This window comes from Argiope bruennichi, chromosome 7 (assembly GCF_947563725.1).
Source record: "Argiope bruennichi chromosome 7, qqArgBrue1.1, whole genome shotgun sequence".
Classification (NCBI taxonomy): domain Eukaryota; kingdom Metazoa; phylum Arthropoda; class Arachnida; order Araneae; family Araneidae; genus Argiope; species Argiope bruennichi.
In genome coordinates, this window is record NC_079157.1 from 14,672,702 (window position 1) to 14,680,201 (window position 7,500).

General features: G+C 41.7%; 20 non-coding genes across 20 annotated transcripts; all 20 read left to right on the forward strand.

Moving 5' to 3' along the window:
* The first annotated feature begins 45 nt into the window (after positions 1-45).
* On the forward strand, positions 46-117 carry Trnac-gca (transfer RNA cysteine (anticodon GCA)). Its single transcript has one exon. It is a non-coding gene; the product is annotated as a tRNA-Cys (tRNA).
* Positions 118-252: 135 nt separating this feature from the next.
* Positions 253-324, forward strand: Trnac-gca (transfer RNA cysteine (anticodon GCA)). Its single transcript has one exon. It is a non-coding gene; the product is annotated as a tRNA-Cys (tRNA).
* A 134-nt stretch (positions 325-458) lies between these two features.
* On the forward strand, positions 459-530 carry Trnac-gca (transfer RNA cysteine (anticodon GCA)). Its single transcript has one exon. It is a non-coding gene; the product is annotated as a tRNA-Cys (tRNA).
* A 135-nt stretch (positions 531-665) lies between these two features.
* Positions 666-737, forward strand: Trnac-gca (transfer RNA cysteine (anticodon GCA)). Its single transcript has one exon. It is a non-coding gene; the product is annotated as a tRNA-Cys (tRNA).
* Positions 738-1,288: 551 nt separating this feature from the next.
* Positions 1,289-1,360, forward strand: Trnac-gca (transfer RNA cysteine (anticodon GCA)). Its single transcript has one exon. It is a non-coding gene; the product is annotated as a tRNA-Cys (tRNA).
* Positions 1,361-2,119: 759 nt separating this feature from the next.
* Positions 2,120-2,191, forward strand: Trnac-gca (transfer RNA cysteine (anticodon GCA)). Its single transcript has one exon. It is a non-coding gene; the product is annotated as a tRNA-Cys (tRNA).
* Positions 2,192-2,329: 138 nt separating this feature from the next.
* Trnac-gca (transfer RNA cysteine (anticodon GCA)) lies at positions 2,330-2,401 on the forward strand. Its single transcript has one exon. It is a non-coding gene; the product is annotated as a tRNA-Cys (tRNA).
* Positions 2,402-2,743: 342 nt separating this feature from the next.
* Positions 2,744-2,815, forward strand: Trnac-gca (transfer RNA cysteine (anticodon GCA)). Its single transcript has one exon. It is a non-coding gene; the product is annotated as a tRNA-Cys (tRNA).
* Positions 2,816-2,952: 137 nt separating this feature from the next.
* On the forward strand, positions 2,953-3,024 carry Trnac-gca (transfer RNA cysteine (anticodon GCA)). Its single transcript has one exon. It is a non-coding gene; the product is annotated as a tRNA-Cys (tRNA).
* Positions 3,025-3,158: 134 nt separating this feature from the next.
* Trnac-gca (transfer RNA cysteine (anticodon GCA)) lies at positions 3,159-3,230 on the forward strand. The gene has a single exon. It is a non-coding gene; the product is annotated as a tRNA-Cys (tRNA).
* A 758-nt stretch (positions 3,231-3,988) lies between these two features.
* Trnac-gca (transfer RNA cysteine (anticodon GCA)) lies at positions 3,989-4,060 on the forward strand. The gene has a single exon. It is a non-coding gene; the product is annotated as a tRNA-Cys (tRNA).
* Positions 4,061-4,819: 759 nt separating this feature from the next.
* Positions 4,820-4,891, forward strand: Trnac-gca (transfer RNA cysteine (anticodon GCA)). Its single transcript has one exon. It is a non-coding gene; the product is annotated as a tRNA-Cys (tRNA).
* Positions 4,892-5,029: 138 nt separating this feature from the next.
* Trnac-gca (transfer RNA cysteine (anticodon GCA)) lies at positions 5,030-5,101 on the forward strand. The gene has a single exon. It is a non-coding gene; the product is annotated as a tRNA-Cys (tRNA).
* A 342-nt stretch (positions 5,102-5,443) lies between these two features.
* Positions 5,444-5,515, forward strand: Trnac-gca (transfer RNA cysteine (anticodon GCA)). The gene has a single exon. It is a non-coding gene; the product is annotated as a tRNA-Cys (tRNA).
* A 137-nt stretch (positions 5,516-5,652) lies between these two features.
* Trnac-gca (transfer RNA cysteine (anticodon GCA)) lies at positions 5,653-5,724 on the forward strand. Its single transcript has one exon. It is a non-coding gene; the product is annotated as a tRNA-Cys (tRNA).
* Positions 5,725-5,858: 134 nt separating this feature from the next.
* On the forward strand, positions 5,859-5,930 carry Trnac-gca (transfer RNA cysteine (anticodon GCA)). The gene has a single exon. It is a non-coding gene; the product is annotated as a tRNA-Cys (tRNA).
* Positions 5,931-6,065: 135 nt separating this feature from the next.
* Trnac-gca (transfer RNA cysteine (anticodon GCA)) lies at positions 6,066-6,137 on the forward strand. Its single transcript has one exon. It is a non-coding gene; the product is annotated as a tRNA-Cys (tRNA).
* A 135-nt stretch (positions 6,138-6,272) lies between these two features.
* Trnac-gca (transfer RNA cysteine (anticodon GCA)) lies at positions 6,273-6,344 on the forward strand. The gene has a single exon. It is a non-coding gene; the product is annotated as a tRNA-Cys (tRNA).
* Positions 6,345-6,479: 135 nt separating this feature from the next.
* Trnac-gca (transfer RNA cysteine (anticodon GCA)) lies at positions 6,480-6,551 on the forward strand. Its single transcript has one exon. It is a non-coding gene; the product is annotated as a tRNA-Cys (tRNA).
* A 761-nt stretch (positions 6,552-7,312) lies between these two features.
* On the forward strand, positions 7,313-7,384 carry Trnac-gca (transfer RNA cysteine (anticodon GCA)). Its single transcript has one exon. It is a non-coding gene; the product is annotated as a tRNA-Cys (tRNA).
* Positions 7,385-7,500: the final 116 nt, after the last annotated feature.

The following is a 7,500-nucleotide window of genomic DNA, read 5'->3' on the forward strand; positions in this document are numbered from 1 at the left end:
ATTTCGCAAAATAAAGAAATATAATTCCGTTTGAGGCAGAGAAACGGGGGTATAGCTCAGTGGTAGAGCATTCGACTGCAGATTGAGATGTCCCCGGTTCAAACCCGGGTGCCCCCTGAAGCTGCGTATTAGAGACATATAAATTTTTTCAACACTTACCTTTCGATAAATAAGGATACCAGAACAAGCGTTGATTTATAGACAGATATTTCGCAAAATAAAGAAATATTATTCCGTTTGAGGCACATCAACGGGGGTATAGCTCAGTGGTAGAGCATTCGACTGCAGATCGAGAGGTCCCCGGTTCAAACCTGGGTGCCCCCTGAAGCTGCGTATTAGAGACATATAAATTTTTTCAACACTTACCTTTCGATAAATAAGGATACCAGAAAAGCGTTGATTTTTAGACAGATATTTCGCAAAATAAAGAAATATATTTCCGTTTGAGGCAGAACAAAGGGGGTATAGCTCAGTGGTAGAGCATTCGACTGCAGATCGAGAGGTCCCCGGTTCAAACCCGGGTGCCTCCTGAAGCTGCGTTTTAGAGACTTATAAATTTTTTCAACACTTACCTTTCGATAAATAAGGATACCAGAACAAGCATTGATTTTTAGACAGATATTTCGGAAAAGAAAGAAATATAATTCCGTTTGAGGCAGAGAAACGGGGGTATAGCTCAGTGGTAGAGTATTCGACTGCAGATCGAGAGGTCCCCGGTTAAAACCCGGGTGCCCCCTGAAGCTGCGTATTAGAGACATATAAATTTTTTCAACACTTACGTTTCGATAATTAAGGATACCAGAACAAGCGTTGATTTTTAGACAGATATTTCGCAAAATAAAGAAATATAATTCCGTTTGAGGCAGAGCAACGGGGGTATAGCTCAGTGGTAGAGCATTCGAATGCAGAACGAGAGGTCCCCGGTTCAAACCCGGGTGGCCCCTGATGCTGCGTATTAGAGACATATAAATTTTTTCAACACTTACCTTTTGATAAATAAGGATACCAGAACAAGCGTTGTGGTTTTATAGACAGATATTTCGCATAATCTAGAAATATTATTCCGTTTGAGGCAGAGCAACGGGGGTATAGCTCAGTTTTAGAGCATTCGACTGCAGATCGAGAGTCCCCGGTTCAAACCCGGGTGCCCCCTGAAGCTGCGTATTAGAGACATATAAATTTTTTCAACACTTACCTTTCGATAAATAAGGATACCAGAACAAGCGTTGATTTTTAGACAGATATTTCGCAAAATAAAGAAATATAATTCCGTTTGAGGCAGAACAACGGGGGTATAGCTCAGTGGTAGAGCATTCGACTGCAGATCGAGAGGTCCCCGGTTCAAACCCGGGTGCCCCCTGAAGCTGCGTATTAGAGACTTATAAATTTTTTCAACACTTACCTTTCGATAAATAAGGATACCAGAACAAGCATTGATTTTTAGACAGATATTTCGCAAAATAAAGAAATATAATTCCGTTTGAGGCAGAGCAACGGGGGTATAGCTCAGTGGAAGAGCATTCGACTGCAGATCGAGAGTTCCCCGGTTCAAACCCGGTTGCCCCCTGAAGCTGCGTATTAGAGACATATAAATTTTTTCAACACTTCCGTTTCGATAAATAAGAATACCAGAACAAGCGTTGATTTTTAGACAGATATTTCGCAAAATCCAGAAATATAATTCCGTTTGAGGCAGAGCAACGGGAGTATAGCTCAGTGGTAGAGCATTCGACTGCAGATCGAGAGGTCCCCGGTTCAAACCCTGGTGCCCACTGAAGCTGCGTATTAGAGACATATCAATTTTTTCAACACTTACGTTTCGATAAATAAGGATACCAGAACAAGCGTTGATTTTTAGACAGATATTTCGCAAAATAAAGAAATATAATTCCGTTTGAGGCAGAGCAACGGGGGTATAGCTCAGTGGTAGAGCATTCGACTGCAGATCGAGAGGTCCCCGGTTGAAACCCGGGCGACCCCTGAAGCTGCGTATTAGAGACATATAAATGTTTTCAACACTTACCTTTCGATAAATAAGGATACCAGAACAAGCGTTGTGGTTTAATAGACAGATATTTCGCATAATTTAGAAATATTATTCCGTTTGAGGCAGAGCAACGGGGGTATAGCTCAGTGGTAGATCATTCGACTGCAGATCGAGAGGTCCCCGGTTCAAACCCGGGTGCCCCCTGAAGCTGTGTATTAGAGACATATAAATTTTTTCAACACTTACCTTTCGATAAATAAGGATACCAGAACAAGCGTTGTGGTTTTATAGACAGATATTTCGCATAATCTAGAAATATTATTCCGTTTCAGGCAGAGCAACGGGGGTATAGCTCAGTTTTAGAGCATTCGACTGCAGATCGAGAGGTCCCCGGTTCAAACCCGGGTGCCCCCTGAAGCTGCGTATTAGAGACATATAAATTTTTTCAACACTTACCTTTCGATAAATAAGGATACCAGAACAAGCGTTGATTTTTAGACAGATATTTCGTAAAATAAAGAAATATAATTCCGTTTTAGGCAGAGCAACGGGGGTATAGCTCAGTGGTAGAGTATTCGACTGCAGATCGAGAGGTCCAGGGTTCAAACCCGGGTGCCTCCTGAAGCTGCGTATTAGAGACATATAAATTTTTTCAACACTTACCTTTCGATAAATAAGGATACCAGAACAAGCGTTGAATTTTAGACAGATATTTCGCAAAATAAAGAAATATAATTCCGTTTGAGGCAGAGCAACGGGGGTATAGCTCAGTGGTAGAGCATTCGACTGCAGATCGAGAGGTCCCCGGTTCAAACCCGGGTGCCCCTGATGCTGCGTATTAGAGACATATAAATTTTTTCGACACATACCTTTCGATTAATAAGGATATCAGAACAAGCGTTGTGGTTTTATAGACAGATATTTCGCATAATCTAGAAATATTATTCAGTTTGAGGCAGAGCAACGGGAGTATAGCTCAGTGGTAGAGCATTCGACTGCAGATGGAGAGGTCCCCGGTTCAAACCCGGGTGCCCCCTGAAGCTGCGTATTAGAGACATATAAATTTTTCCAATACTTACCTTTCGATAAATAAGGATACCAGAACAAGCGTTATTTTTAGACAGATATTTCGCAAAATAAACAAATATAATTCCGTTTGAGGCAGAGCAACGGGGGTATAGCTCAGTGGTAGAGCATTCGACTGCAGATCGAGAGGTCTCCGGTTCAAACCCGGGTGCCCCCTGAAGCTGCGTATTAGAGACATGTAAATTTTTTCAACACTTACCTTTCGATAAATTAGGATACCAGAACAAGCGTTGATTTTTAGACAGATATTTCGCAAAATAAAGAAATATAATTCCGTTTGAGTCAGAGCAACGGGGGTATAGCTCAGTGGAAGAGCATTCGACTGCAGATCGAGAGTTCCCCGGTTCAAACCCGGTTGCCCCCTGAAGCTGCGTATTAGAGACATATAAATTTTTTCAACACTTACGTTTCGATAATTAAGGATACCAGAACAAGCGTTGATTTTTAGACAGATATTTCGCAAAATAAAGAAATATAATTCCGTTTGAGGCAGAGCAACGGGGGTATAGCTCAGTGGTAGAGCATTCGAATGCAGAACGAGAGGTCCCCGGTTCAAACCCGGGTGGCCCCTGATGCTGCGTATTAGAGACATATAAATTTTTTCAACACTTACCTTTTGATAAATAAGGATACCAGAACAAGCGTTGTGGTTTTATAGACAGATATTTCGCATAATCTAGAAATATTATTCCGTTTGAGGCAGAGCAACGGGGGTATAGCTCAGTTTTAGAGCATTCGACTGCAGATCGAGAGTCCCCGGTTCAAACCCGGGTGCCCCCTGAAGCTGCGTATTAGAGACATATAAATTTTTTCAACACTTACCTTTCGATAAATAAGGATACCAGAACAAGCGTTGATTTTTAGACAGATATTTCGCAAAATAAAGAAATATAATTCCGTTTGAGGCAGAACAACGGGGGTATAGCTCAGTGGTAGAGCATTCGACTGCAGATCGAGAGGTCCCCGGTTCAAACCCGGGTGCCCCCTGAAGCTGCGTATTAGAGACTTATAAATTTTTTCAACACTTACCTTTCGATAAATAAGGATACCAGAACAAGCATTGATTTTTAGACAGATATTTCGCAAAATAAAGAAATATAATTCCGTTTGAGGCAGAGCAACGGGGGTATAGCTCAGTGGAAGAGCATTCGACTGCAGATCGAGAGTTCCCCGGTTCAAACCCGGTTGCCCCCTGAAGCTGCGTATTAGAGACATATAAATTTTTTCAACACTTCCGTTTCGATAAATAAGAATACCAGAACAAGCGTTGATTTTTAGACAGATATTTCGCAAAATCCAGAAATATAATTCCGTTTGAGGCAGAGCAACGGGAGTATAGCTCAGTGGTAGAGCATTCGACTGCAGATCGAGAGGTCCCCGGTTCAAACCCTGGTGCCCACTGAAGCTGCGTATTAGAGACATATCAATTTTTTCAACACTTACGTTTCGATAAATAAGGATACCAGAACAAGCGTTGATTTTTAGACAGATATTTCGCAAAATAAAGAAATATAATTCCGTTTGAGGCAGAGCAACGGGGGTATAGCTCAGTGGTAGAGCATTCGACTGCAGATCGAGAGGTCCCCGGTTGAAACCCGGGCGACCCCTGAAGCTGCGTATTAGAGACATATAAATGTTTTCAACACTTACCTTTCGATAAATAAGGATACCAGAACAAGCGTTGTGGTTTAATAGACAGATATTTCGCATAATTTAGAAATATTATTCCGTTTGAGGCAGAGCAACGGGGGTATAGCTCAGTGGTAGATCATTCGACTGCAGATCGAGAGGTCCCCGGTTCAAACCCGGGTGCCCCCTGAAGCTGTGTATTAGAGACATATAAATTTTTTCAACACTTACCTTTCGATAAATAAGGATACCAGAACAAGCGTTGTGGTTTTATAGACAGATATTTCGCATAATCTAGAAATATTATTCCGTTTCAGGCAGAGCAACGGGGGTATAGCTCAGTTTTAGAGCATTCGACTGCAGATCGAGAGGTCCCCGGTTCAAACCCGGGTGCCCCCTGAAGCTGCGTATTAGAGACATATAAATTTTTTCAACACTTACCTTTCGATAAATAAGGATACCAGAACAAGCGTTGATTTTTAGACAGATATTTCGTAAAATAAAGAAATATAATTCCGTTTTAGGCAGAGCAACGGGGGTATAGCTCAGTGGTAGAGTATTCGACTGCAGATCGAGAGGTCCAGGGTTCAAACCCGGGTGCCTCCTGAAGCTGCGTATTAGAGACATATAAATTTTTTCAACACTTACCTTTCGATAAATAAGGATACCAGAACAAGCGTTGAATTTTAGACAGATATTTCGCAAAATAAAGAAATATAATTCCGTTTGAGGCAGAGCAACGGGGGTATAGCTCAGTGGTAGAGCATTCGACTGCAGATCGAGAGGTCCCCGGTTCAAACCCGGGTGCCCCTGATGCTGCGTATTAGAGACATATAAATTTTTTCGACACATACCTTTCGATTAATAAGGATATCAGAACAAGCGTTGTGGTTTTATAGACAGATATTTCGCATAATCTAGAAATATTATTCAGTTTGAGGCAGAGCAACGGGAGTATAGCTCAGTGGTAGAGCATTCGACTGCAGATGGAGAGGTCCCCGGTTCAAACCCGGGTGCCCCCTGAAGCTGCGTATTAGAGACATATAAATTTTTCCAATACTTACCTTTCGATAAATAAGGATACCAGAACAAGCGTTATTTTTAGACAGATATTTCGCAAAATAAACAAATATAATTCCGTTTGAGGCAGAGCAACGGGGGTATAGCTCAGTGGTAGAGCATTCGACTGCAGATCGAGAGGTCCCCGGTTCAAACCCGGGTGCCCCCTGAAGCTGCGTATTAGAGACATATAAATTTTTTCAACACTTACCTTTCGATAAATAAGGATACAAGAACAAGCGTTGATTTTTAGACAGATATTTCGCAAAATAAAGAAATATAATTCCGTTTGAGGCAGAGCAACGGGGGTATAGCTCAGTGGTAGAGCATTCGACTGCAGATCGAGAGGTCCCCGGTTCAAACCCGGGTGCCCCCTGAAGCTGCGTATTAGAGACTTATAAATTTTTTCAACACTTACCTTTCGATAAATAAGGATACCAGAACAAGCATTGATTTTTAGACAGATATTTCGCAAAATAAAGAAATATAATTCCGTTTGAGACAGAGCAACGGGGGTATAGCTCAGTGGTAGAGTGTTCGACTGCAGATCGAGAGGTCCCCGGTTTAAACCCGGGTGCCCCCTGAAGCTGCGTATTAGAGACATATATATTTTTTCAACACTTACGTTTCGATAAATAAGAATAAAAGAACAAGCGTTGATTTTTAGACAGATATTTCGCAAAATAAAGAAATATAATTCCGTTTGAGGCAGAGCAACGGGGGTATAGCTCAGTGGTAGAGCATTCGACTGCAGATCGAGAGGTCCCCGGTTCAAACCCGGGTGCCCCCTGAAGCTGCGTATTAGAGACTTATAAATTTTTTCAACACTTACCTTTCGATAAATAAGGATACCAGAACAAGCGTTGATTTTTAGACAGATATTTCACAAAATAAAGAAATATAATTCCGTTTGAGGCAGAGCAACGGGGGTATAGCTCAGTGGTACAGCATTCGACTGCAGATCGAGAGGTCCCCGGTTCAAACCCGGTTGCCCCCTGAAATTGCGTATTAGAGATTTATAAATTTTTTCATCACTTACCTTTCGATAAATAAGGATACCAGAACAAGCGTTGATTTTTAGACAGATATTTCGCATAATTTAGAAATATTATTCCGTTTGAGGCAGAGCACCAGGGGTATAGCTCAGTGGTAGATCATTCGACTGCAGATCGAGAGGTCCCCGGTTCAAACCCGGGTGCCCCCTGAAGCTGTGTATTAGAGACATATAAATTTTTTCAACACTTACCTTTCGATAAATAAGGATACCAGATCAAGCGTTGTGGTTTTATAGACAGATATTTCGCATAATCTAGAAATATTATTCCGTTTGAGGCAGAGCAACGGGGGTATAGCTCAGTTTTAGAGCATTCGACTGCAGATCGAGAGGTCCCCGGTTCAAACCCGGGTGCCCCTGATGCTGCGTATTAGAGACATATAAATTTTTTCGACACATACCTTTCGATAAATAAGGATACCAGAACAAGCGTTGTGGTTTTATAGACAGATATTTCGCATAATCTAGAAATATTATTCAGTTTGAGGCAGAGCAACGGGAGTATAGCTCAGTGGTAGAGCATTCGACTGCAGATGGAGAGGTCCCCGGTTCAAATCCGGGTGCCCCCTGAAGCTGCGTGTTAGAGACATATAAATTTTTCCAATACTTACCTTTCGATAAATAAGGATACCAGAACAAGCGTTATTTTTTGACAGATATTTCGCAAAATAAACAAATATAATTC